The sequence below is a fragment of the Amphiprion ocellaris genome, chromosome 7 (genome assembly GCF_022539595.1).
Source record: "Amphiprion ocellaris isolate individual 3 ecotype Okinawa chromosome 7, ASM2253959v1, whole genome shotgun sequence".
In the NCBI taxonomy this organism is placed as follows: domain Eukaryota; kingdom Metazoa; phylum Chordata; class Actinopteri; family Pomacentridae; genus Amphiprion; species Amphiprion ocellaris.
The window spans coordinates 27,063,001-27,082,698 of record NC_072772.1 but is presented as its reverse complement, the minus strand read 5'-3'; the positions used below and the strand labels follow the sequence as shown (position 1 = coordinate 27,082,698).

Below are 19,698 nucleotides of genomic sequence, written 5' to 3'. Positions count from 1 at the left end.
CCACCATGCAGAAATAAAGCTGTGAATATAATAAGCCAAATAAGAACAGAGTGAACACAGGGTGGAGGGTGAAAGTGGGTAAACCACTGGCAGCCTGTAAAGCTGAAAGAAGGATGAGAGGAAGGTGAGTATTAAGTGAACACCAAGACTGACAAGGCAGAGCATCAGAAATATAGAGGAGGTTAGGTTGTAGAGAGAAACAGGGAGAGAAAATGACAAAACATCAGCAGGTCACTGAAAATGATGGGGGTCGACTACCAAGCAAAATGAATTTTTACTTCCATTACTGCAAGTGGCATGATGGATATGATCCTGCATATGTATGTGTGAATGTGCATTTGTTTACATAGTCATATTATGAAAATTCCCTTTTGGGAACAAAACAAGTCTGCTCACTCATCACATTTTAGTATGAAAATTTGGGTTAAGGTTAGTGTTAGGGTAAGTGAACTTCACCATGGTAGCTTGGGGATCATCAGAATGTCTTCCACTGGGAAACAGATTCTTATAGAGCAAGAACTACTAGTTTGTTTCATTCTCCTGTTTTCCTCCGTATTGCTCATAGTAGCATGAAGTTTACCATGATTTGGCTCCCTGTGCGTAATGGGAGCAACAAAAGAATGCCCATGCCTTCTCTACAGTTCTGTGGAAACAGGCATAAACCAAATGATGACAAACACACATTAATGCTAGTGCAAAAGATTGAGCACATACATGCACAAACACACACATGCACATCACAATGTGCGAGGAAAAAAATTCTGAAAGTGGGCATTTTGAAATGCTGAAAAATAAGGGACATTTAATTGTCTTGAAAAGAATTTGATATATTCAGCTAAAATTTCATAAATACCCTTTAGTTATGCTAAAAAATTTTAGGGGAAATCGGAGGTGGACTGCAAACACTATTCGGTCCTTTTATTGTTGTCTTATAGTACAAACACTGAGACACATTCACTGACTCAGATGATTTCCATTTCACTAACTGTGTGACATACAGCACCAACCGCTTACACGTGTGTTGCTTTAAAGGGGTGAATACTTATGTAGTCATCTATTTTACATTTTATGTTTTCGATTAACTGACATTACTTAGTAAAAATCTACTTTCCCTTTGACATGATGTAATTATTTTTGTAATTTTGTTTTGAAAATCAAAATTAAATTGATCGTGATTCAATGTTTAAAATCACTAAAAGGGGGAAACTTACAAGTGGTGTGAATACGTTTGATATTGGAAGTGTATACTCAGACACAGGGCTTCACAAGCACTGACATTACAATGTGCCGGTGCACGTTAGTCTGATTGCAGTAATTGCAATGTGAAGGCACGATGTTTTTTGCTCACAGTTCTCATTTTCCAAGACTAATCAACAGGAGATGTCTGTTTGACAGAATATCAATTACTCTTATTCAAAGGTTCTTGGATATGCTCAGTAATTTTTTTTTTGTTTGTTTTACTTTATTTTAAGGACAGGAAGCTTGCATATGTGCACAGCAAAATGAAAAAAAAAGGAACAAGAGAGAAATGCTAAAAAGGATTTGGCAGAAATTTGGCAGAAACCATGCATCCATCCATCCATTAGCTATACACCACTTAATTCTAACTAGGGTCGCGGGGCTGGAGTCTATCCCAGCTGACTTAGGGTGAAGGCAGGGGACACCCTGGACAGGCCACAAGTCACAGGGCTACACATAGAGAGACAAACAAGCACATTCAATTTCACACCTACGGACAATTTATAATAACCAATTAACCTGAGCATGTTTTTGGACTGTGGTAGGAAGCCGGAGAGTCCAGTCAAAACTCACGCATGCACAGGGAGAGCATGCAAACTCCAAACAGAAAGATCCCAGGCCCAGGCCGGAACGCGAACCTGAGATCTTCAAGCTGCAAGGCGATGGTCCAAACCACCAAGCCACTGTACAGCCCCAATTTGGCAGAATGTGGAAGAGATTTTTTTCAGAGCGATTGGCAACTGTACTTTCTGAAATCTTGACAGATCAAAAAGACCATGTTGCCACTATATAAAGATGAACAGTAAACTAATTCTCATACCAGGACAGTGTTAATTTTGTCAACAAGAACTTAAACGAAAACTTTTCGTTGACGATCCTTTTTTCCGTGACTAATTTGTGACGAGAACGTAAATTTAAGAAGCACTGACAACAAAAATTAAAACGAAATCTCTGTTCATTATCAACTGACGAGTAAAGACATGATGAAAAAGATGAAGCTGGCTGGCCGGACAATCTAGATTACAACCATCCTCTATGCCTTGGTTGTTTTTCCTTTTAACCAATTAATTATCTTAACTATCTTAATTATCTCAGTGTACCTTTATGATTGGCACTGCCTCACCCTCGCTCCCCGCCCCCCGTGCAGTGACGGTGCACGTCCAGCTCTGCCACACAGAGGCCTTGGCTCCACAGCTCGGACGGCAGCAATTATGACGAGCGGATTATCAACTTCACGTGCGGCTGCTACATGTCAAGTGGGAAGAAAAGGAAGAGAAGATTTATGGACACACTTCTGTTACCTTCCAGCCAAACGAAAGACTGAGTGTATCGTTCCTAACAAGGATGGAGAGCCTTGTGGATTTAAGTTTGGCGGAAAAAACACAACAAATTTAAAAAGACACCTGAAGGCCCGCCATCCTGTAGTATCTGACAAGCTAAATATAAAAATGGAGATTGCTACGACAGCATGTGCAGTGAGTTTTAGGATTAAATTACACGTAAATCTAAGTAACCTTGAGCCAATAGTGAAGCTGAAACTTAATATGCGGGTGTGCTTACACTTTTTGAGAATAAGCTAGCAGTTACCTTAAGCTAATGTTAACTTTTTGTCTAAGCTAGCATTAATATTTTTAGCCTGCGGCTAAAAATATTAATGCGTTAATGTGTTTGCTGTAGTGGAGAGAGGTATGGAGTGAATGGAGGGAGCGGTGACCGTATGAAAGCTGTGAATCAGATCAGTAACGGGTTATTAACCCCACCAAGGAGGTTATGTTTTATCCGGTGTTTATCTCTCTGTCTGTTAGCAAGATACCTCGAAAGGTTATGAACGGAATTTCATGAAATTTTCAGGAAATATAGATTATGGCACAATGAACAAATGATTAAATTTTGGTTATGTTCTTAACTCCATGTGTTTAGACATTGTACCAGATGTTTTTTACTTGTTCTGCAACTTTATGGCCTGTACTACAAAATTCTCAGCTACCCCAGCACTAGTGTTATGGTTAATGGTTGTAATCTTATTTGAGATGACTGTGTTCTTTGTTTTAGGCTGCAACTCAGATTGATATAGTGTACTACATAGATATGATTATGAAATAATTCAGGCAGTACAAGTAACACCTTTTTTCCTCTCGGCCCTTCAGATTCCAGAGACTCTGACTGTACCTGTACTACAGAAAATGGATAGTGAAAAGGAAAAACAGCCAAAACGGACAACGATTCCAAACATGTTCACTTCCACATTAAAGTACCATCCAGATGGTAAAGAACAAAAGACAAGAGAGAGAGCTCTGGCTTTGTGGATAGGTCGTTCTGGTCTTCCAGTTCGTACAGTGGAAGACAGGGACTTCATTAAAATGATGGAAGTGGTTGACAAGAGTTTTGTGATCCCCAAAAAAAACAAAATGAACAACCTCATTGAGAGTATTTACAAGGATGAAAAGGAGAAGTATAAAGAGAGACTGGCTTCTGCACGTAAGATTACAATTGGCTTTGACATTTGGACAACCAAGGAACTTAATGCTTCCTTCCTTACTATAAGTGCATCTTATTTTTGCACTATCCTGAACAAACCTGAGCACATACTAATAAGTCTCGAACAAATCTCTCATCCACATACTGCTAGTTCTATCAGAGCATGTGTTGACAAGTGCACTGAGAGATGGGGGATACCAGACAACAAGATCCTTACAGTGATCACAGACAATGGGAGCAACATGGTTGCTGCATTTAGAACAGTGGAGGAAGAGGTGCTTAGCTCTGCAGATGAAGACGAGGGGAGCAGTGATGGAGAGCAAGAGGAGGAAAGGTAAGACATTATGGAGTTAGTCTTATCACTTCAGTTCATTGTATTGTTTCATGAGAGAACATTTGTTTTACAGCAAAATACATAGAACATAATAAAATCAGAAATACAAGACTACTCATGCAATATGTATAGTGTGGTCGCAAAATATTCCTGAACAGATTTATCAGTATTAGCTAATAATTAACTAATTAATTAACTAATTTAATTAAATTTTGTATATCTTTGTTAGTCAGAATACTCAGATGTTGTACTTGGAGGTATGTGTACACAGTTTCCATTAAATAAATAAATACTGTCTGTTTTTCGGGTATTGAGGCTTTACGGCGCGAACATGCTGCTTTGTTCACACCCTAAAACTGGTTGTCAACATGATCCACAAGGACGCCTCTGTTATTCGTCTGTTGGAAAAGGTAAAAGCTATTGTGAAACAGTTTCGTAGGTCTTCAGTTGCAATGGAGAAACTTCACCACCTCTGTGGACTTGCGCCAATTCCCAGCTGTGTGACAAGATGGTCCAGCACATTTCAAATGGTTTCACGCCTTCTTCAGGTGAAGGATTCTGTGGCCCAGGTTGCAGATGAGATGGGATGGGATTGTCTCCTCCCAAGTGAATGGATCAGGATAGCTGCTGTCAGAGATCTGTTGTTGCCCTTTGCTGACCACACAAAAACACTTCAGAGTGACACAATGTCGCTGTCTTTGATTCTGCCAGCCCTGCTGGATTTGACAACTCACCTCTCCCAGTTTGCTCTGGAGTCTTGTCACAGAGACATGCGTGGACTGGCAAACAAAATGAAAGTTGACCTGGAACGAAGGATCAGCTGCTTCCTAAATCCTAGTTGGGCCAGATTCTGCAGCCTGCTTCCTTGACCCAACTGTGGCTGGAGAAACACTCATTGAACACTCAGATGATGAAGTCCAGGAGGAACTTTTGAAAGAAGCAGAAAAATATATCTTAAGTGCCACTGCCTCCATATCAGCAACACAGAGGGTAGATGAGTTGAAGAAGGATGATGGGGAGCCATCAAGGGATGTCGAAGAGGTGCCCCCAAAACGACCACGATTTAAGTTTTTGGCCACCAAGTTGTCATCCTCCCATCAGTCAAAACAACCCAAGGCCAACTGTGCTCAACAGGAAGTGAGGAAATACAAAGATGAGCTTTTGTCTCAGCAGATCCCAGATTTTCAACATGGCTTGGACTTTTGGTTGGCACAAACCTCAGTGGCGTATGTGACTTTGAAGCCTCTGGCTCTGGATTTACTTGCGATGCCTGCATCTCAGGCTTTTGCTGAACGAGTGTTCAGCATTACGGGTGACTTGACAAGGGCCATCGCAACAGGGCAAGGGTCACCTTGGAGAGAAGCGCCTTTCTAAAACTAAACCAGGATAAGACAGGATAAAACCAAGACATAGATTGACTTAATTGTTAGGCCTCTGTGCCTCACTCATGTCCCTTTTTCCTTTCTCAATGCTTTTATATTTTTCTACACTGTTTTATATGGCATACTTTTGAAAAAGGTTTATATAAATAGTGAAAACGGGTTTTGCACAGTTAAATGGTTTATTATTTTGATGGCCCATTAATTTCCTTATAACAAATACTGATTAGTAAAAGTGGGCATACAGTTAAGTTTTGATGCCCTTTAACAAACACTGAATTAAAATGGGTGTGTGATTAAATGTGTTGGCTAGGTTTTGATGCCCTTGTAAGAAAATACTAAATTAAAATGGGCATAACAGTTAAGCTGTTATGATCTTCTTTTGATGTCTTAAGAAGATTGGAGTTTTATTCTTGCAGGTTGTAAGTGGTCTGTTCAGATATACAGAAAATAAACAAGATCTTGTGAAGAACATGATTATGTATTGCACTTTTTCTGACAGGCCTGAGACATTTTTTATTATGCAAGAGTAATATGGTACATTGTTAGTTTAGATGATTAAACACATAGTTGTAGGTATGCTTACAATGGAGTTTGTACTATGACAAACATCCTTTTGCAAAATCTTTTACAGTATAACAAAACTGTCAAAAGAAGAAAATAAGGCTAAAACTGAGACTAAAACTAAAACTTATTTCCATGGACTAAATTTTAACTAAAACAAAATAAAACTAAAAGACTAAAATGTGACATTAACTAAATCCAGTCTTTGGTGAGTGACTAAGGCTAAAATTAAATTAAAAATTCTTGTCAAAATTAACACTGTACCAGGAGAAAAACCTTGCTTTGACAATGACTGTTAACGTGGCCTTTCTATTTGCATGGAAAATGGAACTCAGAAAAAGGACAAAAACAAAATACACTATCCAACTGTCAAAGATTGATCTGTTTATTTTTCAAAAGGATTCAGTAAACTGTCCCCTTCACTAGTGTGCAAACTCTCCAAAACCCAAGAGCAAAGAAAAGACTCAACAGCAGGAAAGTTGAATGCTGATAAAGAAACTACCTTTTCCCAGAACACAGTCATCCTCACCTTTTCAATCACTCAATCATGCACACACGCACATACGCACGTGCGCGCGCACACACACACACACACACACACTTTGTAAGCATACATTTTCGGATCAATGTATTGTTCATGTTGTCATATAGTGTTCAGACTTGAATTCTTACAACACAGGTAAACACAGAGGTAAATACTACTTTCACGACATTTCATGAGTATGATAATTGGATATGTAGTGCACAACCTTCTGTTGATATAACAACAGTGTTAGCAATTATGTTATGACAGTTAATTATATACATATCATTTGAAGTGCTGAATGACGATTCGAAATGTGATGTCTATAATTCCTTCCTTTTAGTTTACTTAGCTGCAGATACATGTATATTGTGTACTAACTAATGTCTTATTTGCCTTTCTCTTTTCTTTGAAATTGAAGGGGGAAAATGTGGTTGGTCTCAAATTTACCTGTTGCTTATCGCATGTTTACTATTGTAGCTTTTTTTTGACAAGTCAAAAGGTCAATCAGTAGCAAATGGAGATTAATTTACTCAGTAAAGAGCCCCCTTTCAGATTGAAACTGTAGTATCGCTAAATAGTGATTAAATAAAGAGACACCTGCTCCTACATTCAATGTTACGCTTTCCTGACTTTGTCAAGTCGTGAAAGGAAAACAGAGTGACAGTTCCCCTAATGAGCTGTTGATCCACAAAACATCACCACGGCTGTTCTCTGAACTGAATTTTCCAACGTACTGGCAGCAAGGTCTCTCCCTCTCTCTCTCTCTGAACAACAAATTCTAACAAAGCCACACTGCCAGTTGGTGAACACCTTCAGCAACAAATCAGAAATGGATTGAGAGGTTGGTGCTGACAATCTGGTCTGCTCAGAAGAAAAAGAAGTAAAGTCACAAGCAGTTAGGCCAGCATTGTCTCCCCCGAACCAAGACAGCTATGCAATTTTTGTTAAAATCAGCAGCAGCTCTCTCTCAGCATCACAGCTCTGCACTGAAATTTAACCTTGTCTGAAGGAATGCATTTCTTTCGAAGAATGGGAAAGGCCGAAGGCTCTTATGGCAAGACTTATGGTCAATGAGCTGAACTATTGTTCTATAACAGGCTGAGGCAGGACAATATTTCCACACTTTGAATCATTACCAGTCTGCAAATTCCACTGTTTACATAATACATTGTCCAGCGAGAATTTCAGCTGACGGTTCATGTATATTCAAGTTTTTCTGGAGTCTAAGATAAGAAAACATGAGATAAGAATGAACCTCTTAAAGTCTGAGAAATAAAGAAATTAGCCAGTAGTTAACTTCACAAAAACAGCACAAAGACATGTTTATTGGCTGACAAGTGTTCAAACAAATGTTGTACAAAAACTATGCCAAATAACATACAGCCCAAAGTCGGTCATTGCCAACAATTTTTGACACATTTCTGTCAATTCCAAAGCAGCGATGAGGTTCACTACCCTGCAGGGAAAGTAAAATTACAATTTCTTTCTGCATAGCTGCAAGGCATTGCACTGACCTCTGTGTGAACGTTTGCTTCCCAAGGCTATATGAACATGAGGAGTGTAAGCACAGAAATTATTTTCCTCGTGTACCCCTGACCAACTGTAAAATAAATCAATGTTTTGCAATCTGACTGACACTTCATTGACACATACATTCTATGGACTAAGATGTAATGGGGCAGAAAAAAAATAAAATTTCACAGTCTGCTGAAAGCAGAAATGTTTGCATATTTCTCTTAGGGAATAGTAAAGTTTCATTTTACCTTATTAACCTACTGTTGCTAATCACCAGCGGCTGACTGACATGCCAAAACTGACCAGCCACACACAGGATTAATATCCATTTGCTCTGGCAGTTCTGAGTGCCAGGCACTCACGGCAGGAAAAAAAGAGCATGGAGACATCACTGGCTTTGCAGTGCCACAACCACAACACTGCAGCATGTTGCAGTCTGTCTAGATATCTAACACTATCAAATAATCTCAACTGGCAGTTGCAAATCTATCAAGATTTGATAAAGAAACATGGAGCTGAAGAAAGAAAGATTTCAACACTTGTTTGGAACTGATGGGGAAAAAAGAGGATAAGTAATGTGGAATATAATGAGGAGGAGGTCAATGCTACTGCAATGTTAAAACACAGGGGCGATGTGACCCCACTTTTGTCAGACTTTGGAGATATGGCACCTTACAGCTGGATTTTCAGCCTAATTACACACACCGGTTAAACAGTCCTTAAACTGCCCTCTTGCGTATGCCCATTCATACAAGGTGAACAGAACAGGAGTCGTGCCCTCTGCTTCACATCATACACAAACAGACTAGTAGAGCGGATAACGTTATTTTTTTAAAAAATTTTTGTCAGCACACGTCAGCACACGGATGACGCTCTGAAGAAGACTGCAGTTGTAGTTGAAACATGTCAGCTAAGGTAAAACCATCTTTTCTTAGATTTGGCGGTATAAAAAAATAACGTTATCCTATGATAATAAACGACAAAATGAACATCATCGAAAGACTAGTAGAGCAGTGGGACTCGACCTCCACCTGATGGATGGAAGAGCAGGGTACCTTACATTCTTCATACAGGCCTGCTTAAATAGCAGTTCTTCAATTATAAAGCAGACGGACACTTGCTCGTAAGTAAGAATTTGTGTCAGCAGTCACTGTGGCTTCGGAGGTAAAGTAGTGGTTAACTGATACTTCTTGCACCGCCGTTCAGTGTGCATGTGAAAGGGAGACCCCTGACACTAAATGAATAACAGGAGACATGATTTAAAATGACAAAGAGCTTACTGTGAAATATTTTACTGCATGATTAGACAAGTGGCACAGAAAACAAGCTTTTTTTGAAGGCAAATTCTGTAAGTAATTTGAACCTGGTGGATTCAGAGATTCATTTTTCAGGTTTTGCTGGTGGTCAGGTCAGTCCTAGTGAATGAAGCTGGGTCTGATGACAGCTTGGAGAGCTGTGTACAGGCTAACAATTCTGGCCACCACTCAGGTGAAGAAAGACCCAGAAAACAAGGAGTGAATGTTTTAAAGAGCAATTTTAAAGACATATTGTCAGCTTCTGAAAATCCACATTTGTGTAACATAAAACCATGAAAGCTAGGTATGATGGTCCATGAACGTGTTGAGAGTAAAAGGAGCAATAACACAATACTTCACATAATCTGCACAGGAAATTAACATCTTTTATTCACTAGATGTCTTGCAGTTGTCTAAAAGACTTATTTTTTCAACTTCCATTATTCATGAAAGCAGAAAGAAAATTGAATATAGGTGAGATGTGGTGGCACTTATGACTGCACCAGTAATAAGTGTTACTTACAGGTAATGGTTACATCAGCTGACATGTTGCCTAATTGGCTACTGACAAATAAAAGCAAGCAACAGCTCATCCAGGGTCACACCTAACTGTGTGTTATGAAATATCTGTAGTGTGAGTGCTCTAGACAGATATACTTGTCACTCACTCTGCTGTGTGCTCACAATTACGGTGAAAAAACAATTGAGCCTTTGGCAAACATTAAAGTGAAAACACAAGGAGGGGTCAAAAATATCTGCCTCCACGCAACAGATGTGATTAGTTTTGTACTACAGGTTTCAAATGTGTATCCAAACAAGACTAAAATGACTGGACAGCTAATAAATTTGAGAAGAAACTCACCTCACTCATCTACATTTGAGTAATAGAATTAGGTCACAAGAAAGTACTTTAAACATGAAATTGCAGAACCTCACTATGCACGCAGAGAGCCAAGTTTCAGCTTCAGATATTTCTGCTGCCATCCCAATACAATGGAGGCAAATGAAATTTAATTTGTGGTGGTTAAAGCAATATGTCTATCTTCAGGATAATAATCATCATAAAAATAACATAATTGACTATCCAGACATTTGTGAAAAGCAGCATGTTGTTTTCAAATGTAATTTTAATTCCAACTTGAAAATTTTTGAAGAAATTTTGACAAACCCTAATCAATTCCTTCTGAAATCTGAGATTTACTTTGAAAGTGTGCAACACGTCACAGAACCCTGGTGACGCTTTGCAATTACCAGTGTTTTTCATTGGCTATGGAAAATAAAGAAAAGATTCAGCCTACAACAGACCCGCTCACCAAGCTCTGTTACTGGGTATGGGTTCTTATTTTGAAAGTGAAAGGCATACAGACGGTTTGTCCACAAATAGGTGTATGAGAGAAAGTGTCAGAAAAAGTACTGTTTGTTAAGCTTTGACATTGGGGAGATTTCGTTTTGACAGTCTTGCTCAAGAGGAAGCCATGAGATGGCATGTTTATTTTGAAAAGCCAGCATATTTCAGTCTCTTGAAAGCACTTTATAATATGTCAAAACTTTTATTTGCATGCTGCTAATTTCTTTAGGCTAACTATGGGCTCTTACTTTGAAAAGCACAGATATGTGAACTTCCTTCCCTTAGCCTAATTAGAGTTTTAATACCATTAGTAACAGCTGTGCTGATTTGTCAAAGCTGCTATTAGATATGTCCCCATTATAACATACATTACTGATAAGGGCAGCCATGTTTGGAGTACATCGTTCTTAGTCCAGCATCAATCAGCCAATCACCTGTCAGTTGCTGGTTGCTATGGTGATTCCCGCCTTTTTCAGTGAAGAAGAGGGGAGGGTTGAGAAGACACAGAGTTTGGGTGCAGAGAGAGGGGCAGGCAGGCAGGCAGGCTAAGGATTAGCCCCTCAAACAAACCATCAGGTCAAAAATTGAAACTCGTATTGAAAAATTCTTTCACTGTGTAAAGCACAATCTTGTTTTGAACACACTGTTGTATTTTCATGTACCTACTGCATAATATACAGATCTGGCTTTAGGTTAAAGAGAATCACTGTTTCTAATTTTTATACAACATTTTGGGGCTCAGATATAACTGAAGTCATTAAGAGTTTTGGTTGCCACACTGTGTTCTGAGGTGATTTTTCTGAGGTGAAAAAGTGAGTCCTACAGCAATGAGACTCACACTGGGTGAAAGAAGACTAAAGTGCCCGTATTCTCTTTGGAAATTGTTCATGTAGGGAAACAATTGTGAGAAGGAAGCAATCTTTAACTGCACTTTTTTTAAAAAGTTCATTCTATTCAACATTTTGAGTGGGTGACAATACATGATTTTTTTAACTAAATGAATATCCTGAATTTTATTAAAATTCTAGAACTTAAACGGAGACAGCGTTGAAAACATAAAGGATATCAAAACAGGGATTTACACAAATAATACTCAACGCCTTGCGCCCGAGCAATAACAATAAGCACGCTTCAATGCTTATGCATTGGCACACTTAATGAGCAGTGTAAACTAAATGCCATTAATTTCCATTGTACTGGATGGTTTCACTAGTTCTCTGAACCAATATTTATATTTACACAGCAGCAGAAAACATGCACAATATGAATTACATATATCTGACACATTGAAAAAGTAATGGCAATGGGCTACTCTGACGCAAGCAACTTGATTCCAAAATTGAAAACCATGTCTCAAAATATTAATGTAATAATTTTTAATTATTGATATAACATGAAGAAAAGCTTAATAAGGAGAATGCAACTCCTTAAATTACTGTAATCAAGTCAGGAAAAGATGTAGTAGAAACTACAGACTTAAGAGTTTAACACTATTGTTGCATTATCTTCGAAGGCGCCTTTTATATCTACAGAGGGATTGAGCCCTTTTTCACGTAGTTCACCATGTTGCAACGCTGTTTCTGCAGTAGCCCAGAACAGACAAACTAAGCACTGGCTCATGAAATGGTGTTTTGCATTTTTAGAGGCCAAGCCAGGTTCTCTCACACAAAGGGAAGGGAGGGTGAGGGGCATTGCAACTGCAATATCAGCAATATGGCCACTGTGAACATTAGTTATTTTTACCAGTGAACGCAACAGACAGTACTAACTTAAAGTGAGTAGCTACTAATTTAATTTTCTATACACTGCCATTCTGAAGGCAATGAGAAAGAAAGAGCCACAGTCAGAGTTGCAAATCCATGTAAGTCACACCAGTAGATTTGAACATTCACACGCACAATTTTCAGTTGCATAAAAGACCAAATGCAGTGCTTGTAACACTAGCATCCTAATGTGCACAAACAATTTACACAGTAAATGAGGAGAGATTCAACATTTGATCAAAATTATTTAAGCTGGCACCAGTCCTTTAAAATATTTCCCGATCTGCCAACTAATTCCAATAATCTGCTCTGAACATCTACAATTTCAGTCAAGCAAACTATTTGAATTCTGTTGTTCCATGATATCCTGACCAAGATGGCAGAAAATACATACAGGCATGTGACTCCCTGCATTAAAAAGTACAAATTCAACATAAACAAACAAAATTAGATGATAAAAAAATACGAAATTAAAAAAACGAGAAACAGATCCTGTATAGGTCAAATTGTGTCCCATTCCTAAGTACTGGAACTGACGTTACCTGCAATAAATTCTTGATTTGTTCCAAATCTTTTCTGACAATCTTTTCTAATAACATTGTATGGCCTTTGTATTTTATGATGGACCGGGTTGTAGGCCTTATTCTAAAGGCTATACAATGTTATTGTGACTTGATCAACAGGCAAAGCCAACAAGGCTGAATGAAAAAATGTTTTCGGAGGCATTGTTTCAAAACCTCCAGCACAGCTGTGTAGTGGTGGTGGGTGGATCGATCCAAATATTGATAATATGGATACCAATGTTGATATTGATAATGAACGGTACCAGTGTAATGAGATCATTAATTTAGTTTAATTTTCTCTCTTGTATGCCTGCACTGCTGCGGTTTCATCAGAGGCGACCTGGTCGTCGGTCAGAGCTCCTTCTGTCACAGAGCGGAGCACTTGGCTCCTCCTCCCTCTTGTGATTGGATGCTGTACCATCACGTGACTCAGCAGCGCCAGACAAACAAGCACGTAGGCTCAGCAGCCACATCATACATCACAGTGGTAGGAAGTATAATTTTAATTTCTTCCGTGGCTCTATCAGTCTGTTCCAACCTGACACTTAAAACGAGCTGTTTAGCTGTTGTGCATTCCTCAACCAAAACTGAGGAAAGGGGAGTCAGAGAGCGAGAACTGACTGAGACACACCTGATGATCAGACTGCAGGCAGGAAGATACTGAATCAGTGAGCCAATTACAAAGGCTAGTGCCATAGCAAGGCTACAAAATTTAATAATCATTCATCACAATCATGATTTTAGCTTCTATCCACTATAAGAAAATGACTGACCGGTCGCTCTTAAAAGACGTAGTAAACGTATGTGCACTGTTTTCTCCGTTCATAGAAAACAACACGTGGGTAAAATTAATCACTTTCATCTTGGACAAATCTAATATAAGAACACTTCATCTCACTCTTTTCAAAGCAATTTTTGCTCACACATCTGTTTGAGCACCGCAGCCACTGAGCAGTATCTACCACGCTGTGAAGTGTTTAGGGAACATCGGTAAATGTAGTGTCTGTGATAAGCAAATCTTCAGCTATGTATTTTGCCTATAACCAGTTGGGACCAGGCGGGTGCGACCAACTGACAATGTCTGTCATACCAGTGTGACAACTGAAAAAGTTAGTCTGGAGTATCGGTGATACTGGAACTGTGTTTACTTGGTATTGGATCGATACCAGAACTTGCAGTATCACACACCACTACTGTGTAGTTGTCCAAATCAGTCATCTCTTGTAACAGAAAACTGCTGTAACTTACATGACATTTCAACCTATTTACTCTTGACACTTAAGCAGCTTTCGTTCTGTTTTAACTGATTTCACAGCTAAGTCTTCAGCTTCCATTCAGCTATTTGTTTTTTAACTGAGTTCACCATCTTTAAATGTTTACAAACAAACTGGCATAGCTACACAACATAGCATGAACATTTAAATGCAGTTAGAGTCCTACTATCCATTACTTTAGGCCAACTCAAGCCCAAGCATCAACTCTACAGCAATTAGGGTGCTTTCACACCTACGTCTTTTAGTCCGCTTAAAGCGGACTGAAGTCCGCAACACCTGCAAGTACGGTTCGTTTGGGCTGATGTGAAAACATACCAGATTTTTTTGGTTCGGACTAACGAACCGCACCGAGACCACTTTCGGGAGGTGGTCTCGGTCCGCTTCTATGTGAACTCCAGTTCGGTTCGCTCCTGGTGAGAACACAAACCTGTCTCCATTCGGACCGGCTTGATGGCGCAGCAGACTTTTTGGTCTACGGGAGCTTCCATAGCAACCTGCACAGGGAATTTTGGGAGGCGCAAAAAAACTCGCGCTAGCTAAACCACATTCTCCACACGACTGCATAATGTTCTCGTACCGAATGCGAGCTTCATGCTGAAACAACAGCAGTATTTGTGCTTGCTGCATAAAGCAATAACACGAATATATGGCAACAAGAGCGAACAGGAGAGCATAGTTCATTGTTTACGAATAAACCGCGGTCCATGAAATAAACACAGCCTGTTGTTTTCTTCCGGGATTTTTCCCTCTTCACATGCTGCGCCAATCAGCATACACCTACGTCATCGTAAACGCCTTGTTTTGTAAACAGTGTCGCCAAACGACTGGGGGGAGATATAACATTAATTGGAGTAGGTTCAACTGCGAAAACACTGGTGTGAATGCAAACCGAACCAGTTGAAAATAGCAACATTGTAACAACTTTTGGGTCCAAACGAACCACTCCAGCGGACTAACAGGTGTGAAAGCACCCTTAGTCACAACATGAAAACCACCTGCCTAATAGCCACCACAACAGTTCCGACCCATCAAGGTATCAACGCAGGACCTCTAATGATGTCCTGCGTTCTCTGCTACTGGGATTTTGGCAGTGGATCTTTTGAGTTATGTGGATTATGGGGTGGGGCCTCCATGGATCAGGTTTGTCTTGGCACATCTCACACATGTTTGATTAGATTGTGATCTAGAGAGTTTGGGGGATCAATCTCGCACTCTTAGTGGTACTCTTTAAGCCTGAGCACTTTTTACAGTGAGGTGCTTAATGTTTCTTACGGAGGCCACTGCCATCCATGGGTGCCATTGCCATGGGGAGGGTGTGATCAGTATGAAATAATTGATAGGTGGGTGTTTCATTTCAAAGAAACATCCATATGAATGCCAGTGCCCAAGGTTTATCAGCATAACATGGCACCAAGCTAATCAATGTTATATACTTCACCTGTCTGTGGTTTAAATTTTGTGCCTGATTGGTGTAGATTTTTCCATTTTATGTGTGGACAGCCATGCGATTAAAAATGAACAGAGTACTGACATAATTTTTAGATGGCAGAACGATAAAGCACTTTGTCTTACCAACAACATCGAATATAAACTAATAAACCTCTACATGGTGAACACTGCACTTCATTCCACATGCAGAGTGTTTTGATCAGTGAACAGAGAGACTGGTTGATGTCGAGACCAGACTGTCACACATGTGAGGGCAAAAAATAGACCATGTGCAGATGAAAATGACAAAGACAAACAATACTGCTGGGCATCTAGGCTGACACAACCACAATTCAACAGAATTCCAGCAGTAGCTGAGAACAATAGCATTCCCATTCGTACACACACACATAGATCAGCCAGTTGCACAAACCATGGAGACAAAGTGCCAGTAATACAGACAACCCCCCTCCAGCCTGGTTGTATAAGGAGAACCAAAGAAATTCCCCAAGTCTGTCCCTTTCCCTCTCTCTCTTTCTTTCAAACATCATAGAGAGAGGGAGAGAAGGGAGGGGGCCTGCAGAGTGCTGGCATTTGGCAAGAACAGACGCTCACAAACCCCTCAGGACCCCTAAGATGAGGGGAAAGTGGGGGAAGGGTAGAGAAGGAAGAGGGGTTGCAGCAGCAATGCCACTTCCAAGCATGCAGCCTGTAGAGGAAGGCGCTTGTGGAGTAGGAGAACAAAACGAACAGAGAGAGAGCATCCATCTCCTCCTCCCCCTCTCTTTTTCCATGTGGAGGTCAGTGCGCTCAGCGGGGAGGTCAGTCACTGCAGGCAGCAGTACTGCAGCTCCCCTGCGAAGCCTCATGCACATGCTATCTGCAGTGATGCAGACAGAATCCAGATATGCCACTGCAAGAAGGTGAAGCCACAAGACTGCAAAATCTTTCAGACATACTGAGAATACGCCAAACTGAGTACTGTAAAACTGATCAAAGCTATGTTTTTCAGTTCAGGCAAAATCAACACTAGGTCCTCATTTTGTGCAGCCAAGCGCAGGCCAAACAGCTTTATTATAAAGGGAGAACATTTCCAAGATGTTAAACACAGCAGGCCGAATGTTGGAGAAATGTAAGTAAAACAGTTCAGAAACATGCACACATTTTCATGTTTATTGACATGGCACTGCCACAAATCAGCATCAACCTTATATAGCTTTGGTTTTAGGGGTGATAAAAGCAGATACAATATTTTCAATCATTATATAGGACCAACTCACAAAATATGTCATCTCATAGTACTTTGCATGGTAAGGTAAAGATCTTGTGAATTTTAAACAAGGAACAGAGAACCCAACAATCCAAAGTTGCCTTTGGATTCACTATTAGCAGTTAGTGATGGTGGGAAGGACCCAAAAAAACCCTTTAATGGGGATCACCAAACCATACTGGTATAAGGATGTCTACCATGTCATCCAATGTGAATATTCAATTGATATTTTTTTTTTAATTTACTTTTACATACGTATTTAGCACTCATAACACATGCTTGTTCCAGCACTTCAAATTTGTGAAATGTTAAAATTCAAGATGTTTATTCATTGCTGGTACACCTGCACTAGCTCAGTATTCCAAATACAAAGAAAGCCCATTATCAAACATACCATGATGGTCCTTCAAGGACAGCTAGGGCCAATGGTATTGGTAATAGTTAGCATGATGCTTCAAGCCAGCTAGGCTGAGTTCAAATTAGTCTGTGTGAACAGGTGAAAGAGAAAGAGGTGTTGAAGAAGAGCGGAAGGTGTTGACGAAAGCAGGAGGAACTGCAACACAGGCAGGCGCAGCAAGTGAATGGACAGCTGTGTTGTAGTTTGGCTGATTGCCTGCCTACTGAAAGGTGAGAGCAGGAAGCACCTACATGCTCTCTCTCTCACACACACACAAACAGACAAAAGTGGAAGATATGTGCATAGGTAAGTGTGTGCTTGTGGTAGACAGGTACATACAACCAGGCCGACTGAATGCTCACAACACTGCCTCTTACACCCTGATGTCTTTCAAAGACCCTTCCAAAAAAACATGACAGTTAATGCAGCTCCACCCTGAAGATGAACTCTTCACTGACTTCTAACTACTGCTAACTACCAATGTCCATGATGCAACCTCCCCTTGCACACACACACACAAACATGCAATTTACCGCCATCATGCACATTCATACCCGTTTTCACCGAATGCCCATGGGACACTTCAGATCAGTACAAGTTGTTGATTCCATTTGTCTGCCTGCAGCAACACACAAAACATGCCACTGCCATCACACTCATCATGCAGGACTCTCTCAACATAGATCCAAAAATAAAGATCCAATGATCCAATGGAGTGCTTCAGTATGACAAAATGGCACACATTAAGAATTCTTTATTCCACTCCAGGAGCATTCCAGCTGTGGTGGCTGTGGTGTTGTGAAGGTGATTAACATAAAGGCGCGGGAGGCCTGCTTTGCGGGACTGTTTTTTTGTTTATTTTGTTTTTTCAAAAGCATATACTGAAGTTGCTTTATTAGATGCATAATGGATAGGCTAACAGACATGCACCTGCTCCCATGGATACGCCTCCTGTAATGTACTACTGACAAGATACCGATGTGTATTCAATAATGCAAGTTGTAATGGAAGAATAAAGTAATTACAACCACATAGCGATTTGGTCGGCTGACTACAGTGGAGATCGGACTCTCACTTGTCCCATGTAGCTTAATGTGGAGCCCGCTATTCATCAGCAGCCACCGCTCCGATGTTTTCCCACCCCATCGTTAGCTAGCGTACCGTTAGCGCTGCGTGGAGCAACACGGCTGCAGCTAGGCACAAATGCTACTAGTATAGCAGATGTTACGTGGCCCAGGTCGCCCACCTCGTGAAAATAGATCTTGCAGTAAAACGAAAACGCTGCGGAGAGCCGTTGTCAGCCTTCTCACAGCACGTTTGCCTGCATACCTCGAACTTTACCGTGGTATCTCAGCCAGTTCTGCGGCTCTTAACCGCTAGACTCACCCGGCCATGCTGCTGAATATCCAGGTGAAACAGTCCGTCCAATTCAGTATCATCCACACCATCAAATTCGCACCGAGACTGACTGACAGACTGCTGACTGACAGTCCGTTCCGTTCCGCGCTCCCTGCACTACCACTGCTGCTCAAGGCGCGCGCTCGCGACGGGGCCAGATCATGCGCAGAGATGCGCGGGCATGGCGAAGCAAACAGAATAACCCACACATTTGATTTCTCGCCATGCTATTTTTAAGGGAACCACAATAATTAAAGTAGATAATGCATTTAATTATTTCATAGATCGTCATTAGACAAAAACCCGGTATAATAGGGAGACCGTGGCTGTTGACACAGTGATATTTGGTAGATCTGACCTGAAAGGAAAATATGTCTACAGCTAATTAATCCATACTGCCTGTGGTTGATCTTTGATAAATTCATTTTCAAAGTTATTCTAGCAAGATCAGAAGAACTTGGAAAAAAAAACATAATAACATTGTGCATTTATATCATATTGAGGTAGTTCCCTTGAAACAGCACCAGCTATTCTCACATTTGTTTCAAAATGTAGTAAAATTTTACTATCTTGAAGAAGCTGTCGCAGTTTTTCTCTAGATTAATGTCTTGTCTCTTTATGTAATTCCAGATTGTCTCTATGTTGAGATCAGGGGTCTGTGAGAGCCATACTACAGAGATGGAATGGTACCTCTTGTGTTGCTGAAGATAGTTCTTTATGATCGGCTGAAGGTTTGGACTTATTGTCCTTTTGCAGAATGAATCTGGAACAATCAGGGGCCTCCTTGGTGGTGGTGCTGCATGAAATAATGAAAAATGATCAAATCCCCTGCAGTGGTGCAACTTTTGCACACAAGGCAACTGTATTTTATTAAAAGCAATGAATAGTAGTGCGGTAAGTAAAACAGCAGCAGAACAAGATGCATTG

The 19,698-nt window shown here is 40.3% G+C and overlaps 1 protein-coding gene across 10 annotated transcripts in view; it reads right to left on the bottom strand.

Moving 5' to 3' along the window:
• fat3a (FAT atypical cadherin 3a) overlaps nt 1-18,915 on the bottom strand; it is a 251,252-nt gene extending 232,337 nt beyond the window's left edge. For all 10 annotated transcript variants that reach the window (XM_055012369.1, XM_035947739.2, XM_035947744.2 and 7 more), the window contains exon 1: nt 18,760-18,915. The gene's annotated coding sequence lies outside the window, so the exon portion shown is untranslated. The remainder of the gene's footprint in view (nt 1-18,759) is intronic.
• Nucleotides 18,916-19,698: the final 783 nt, after the last annotated feature.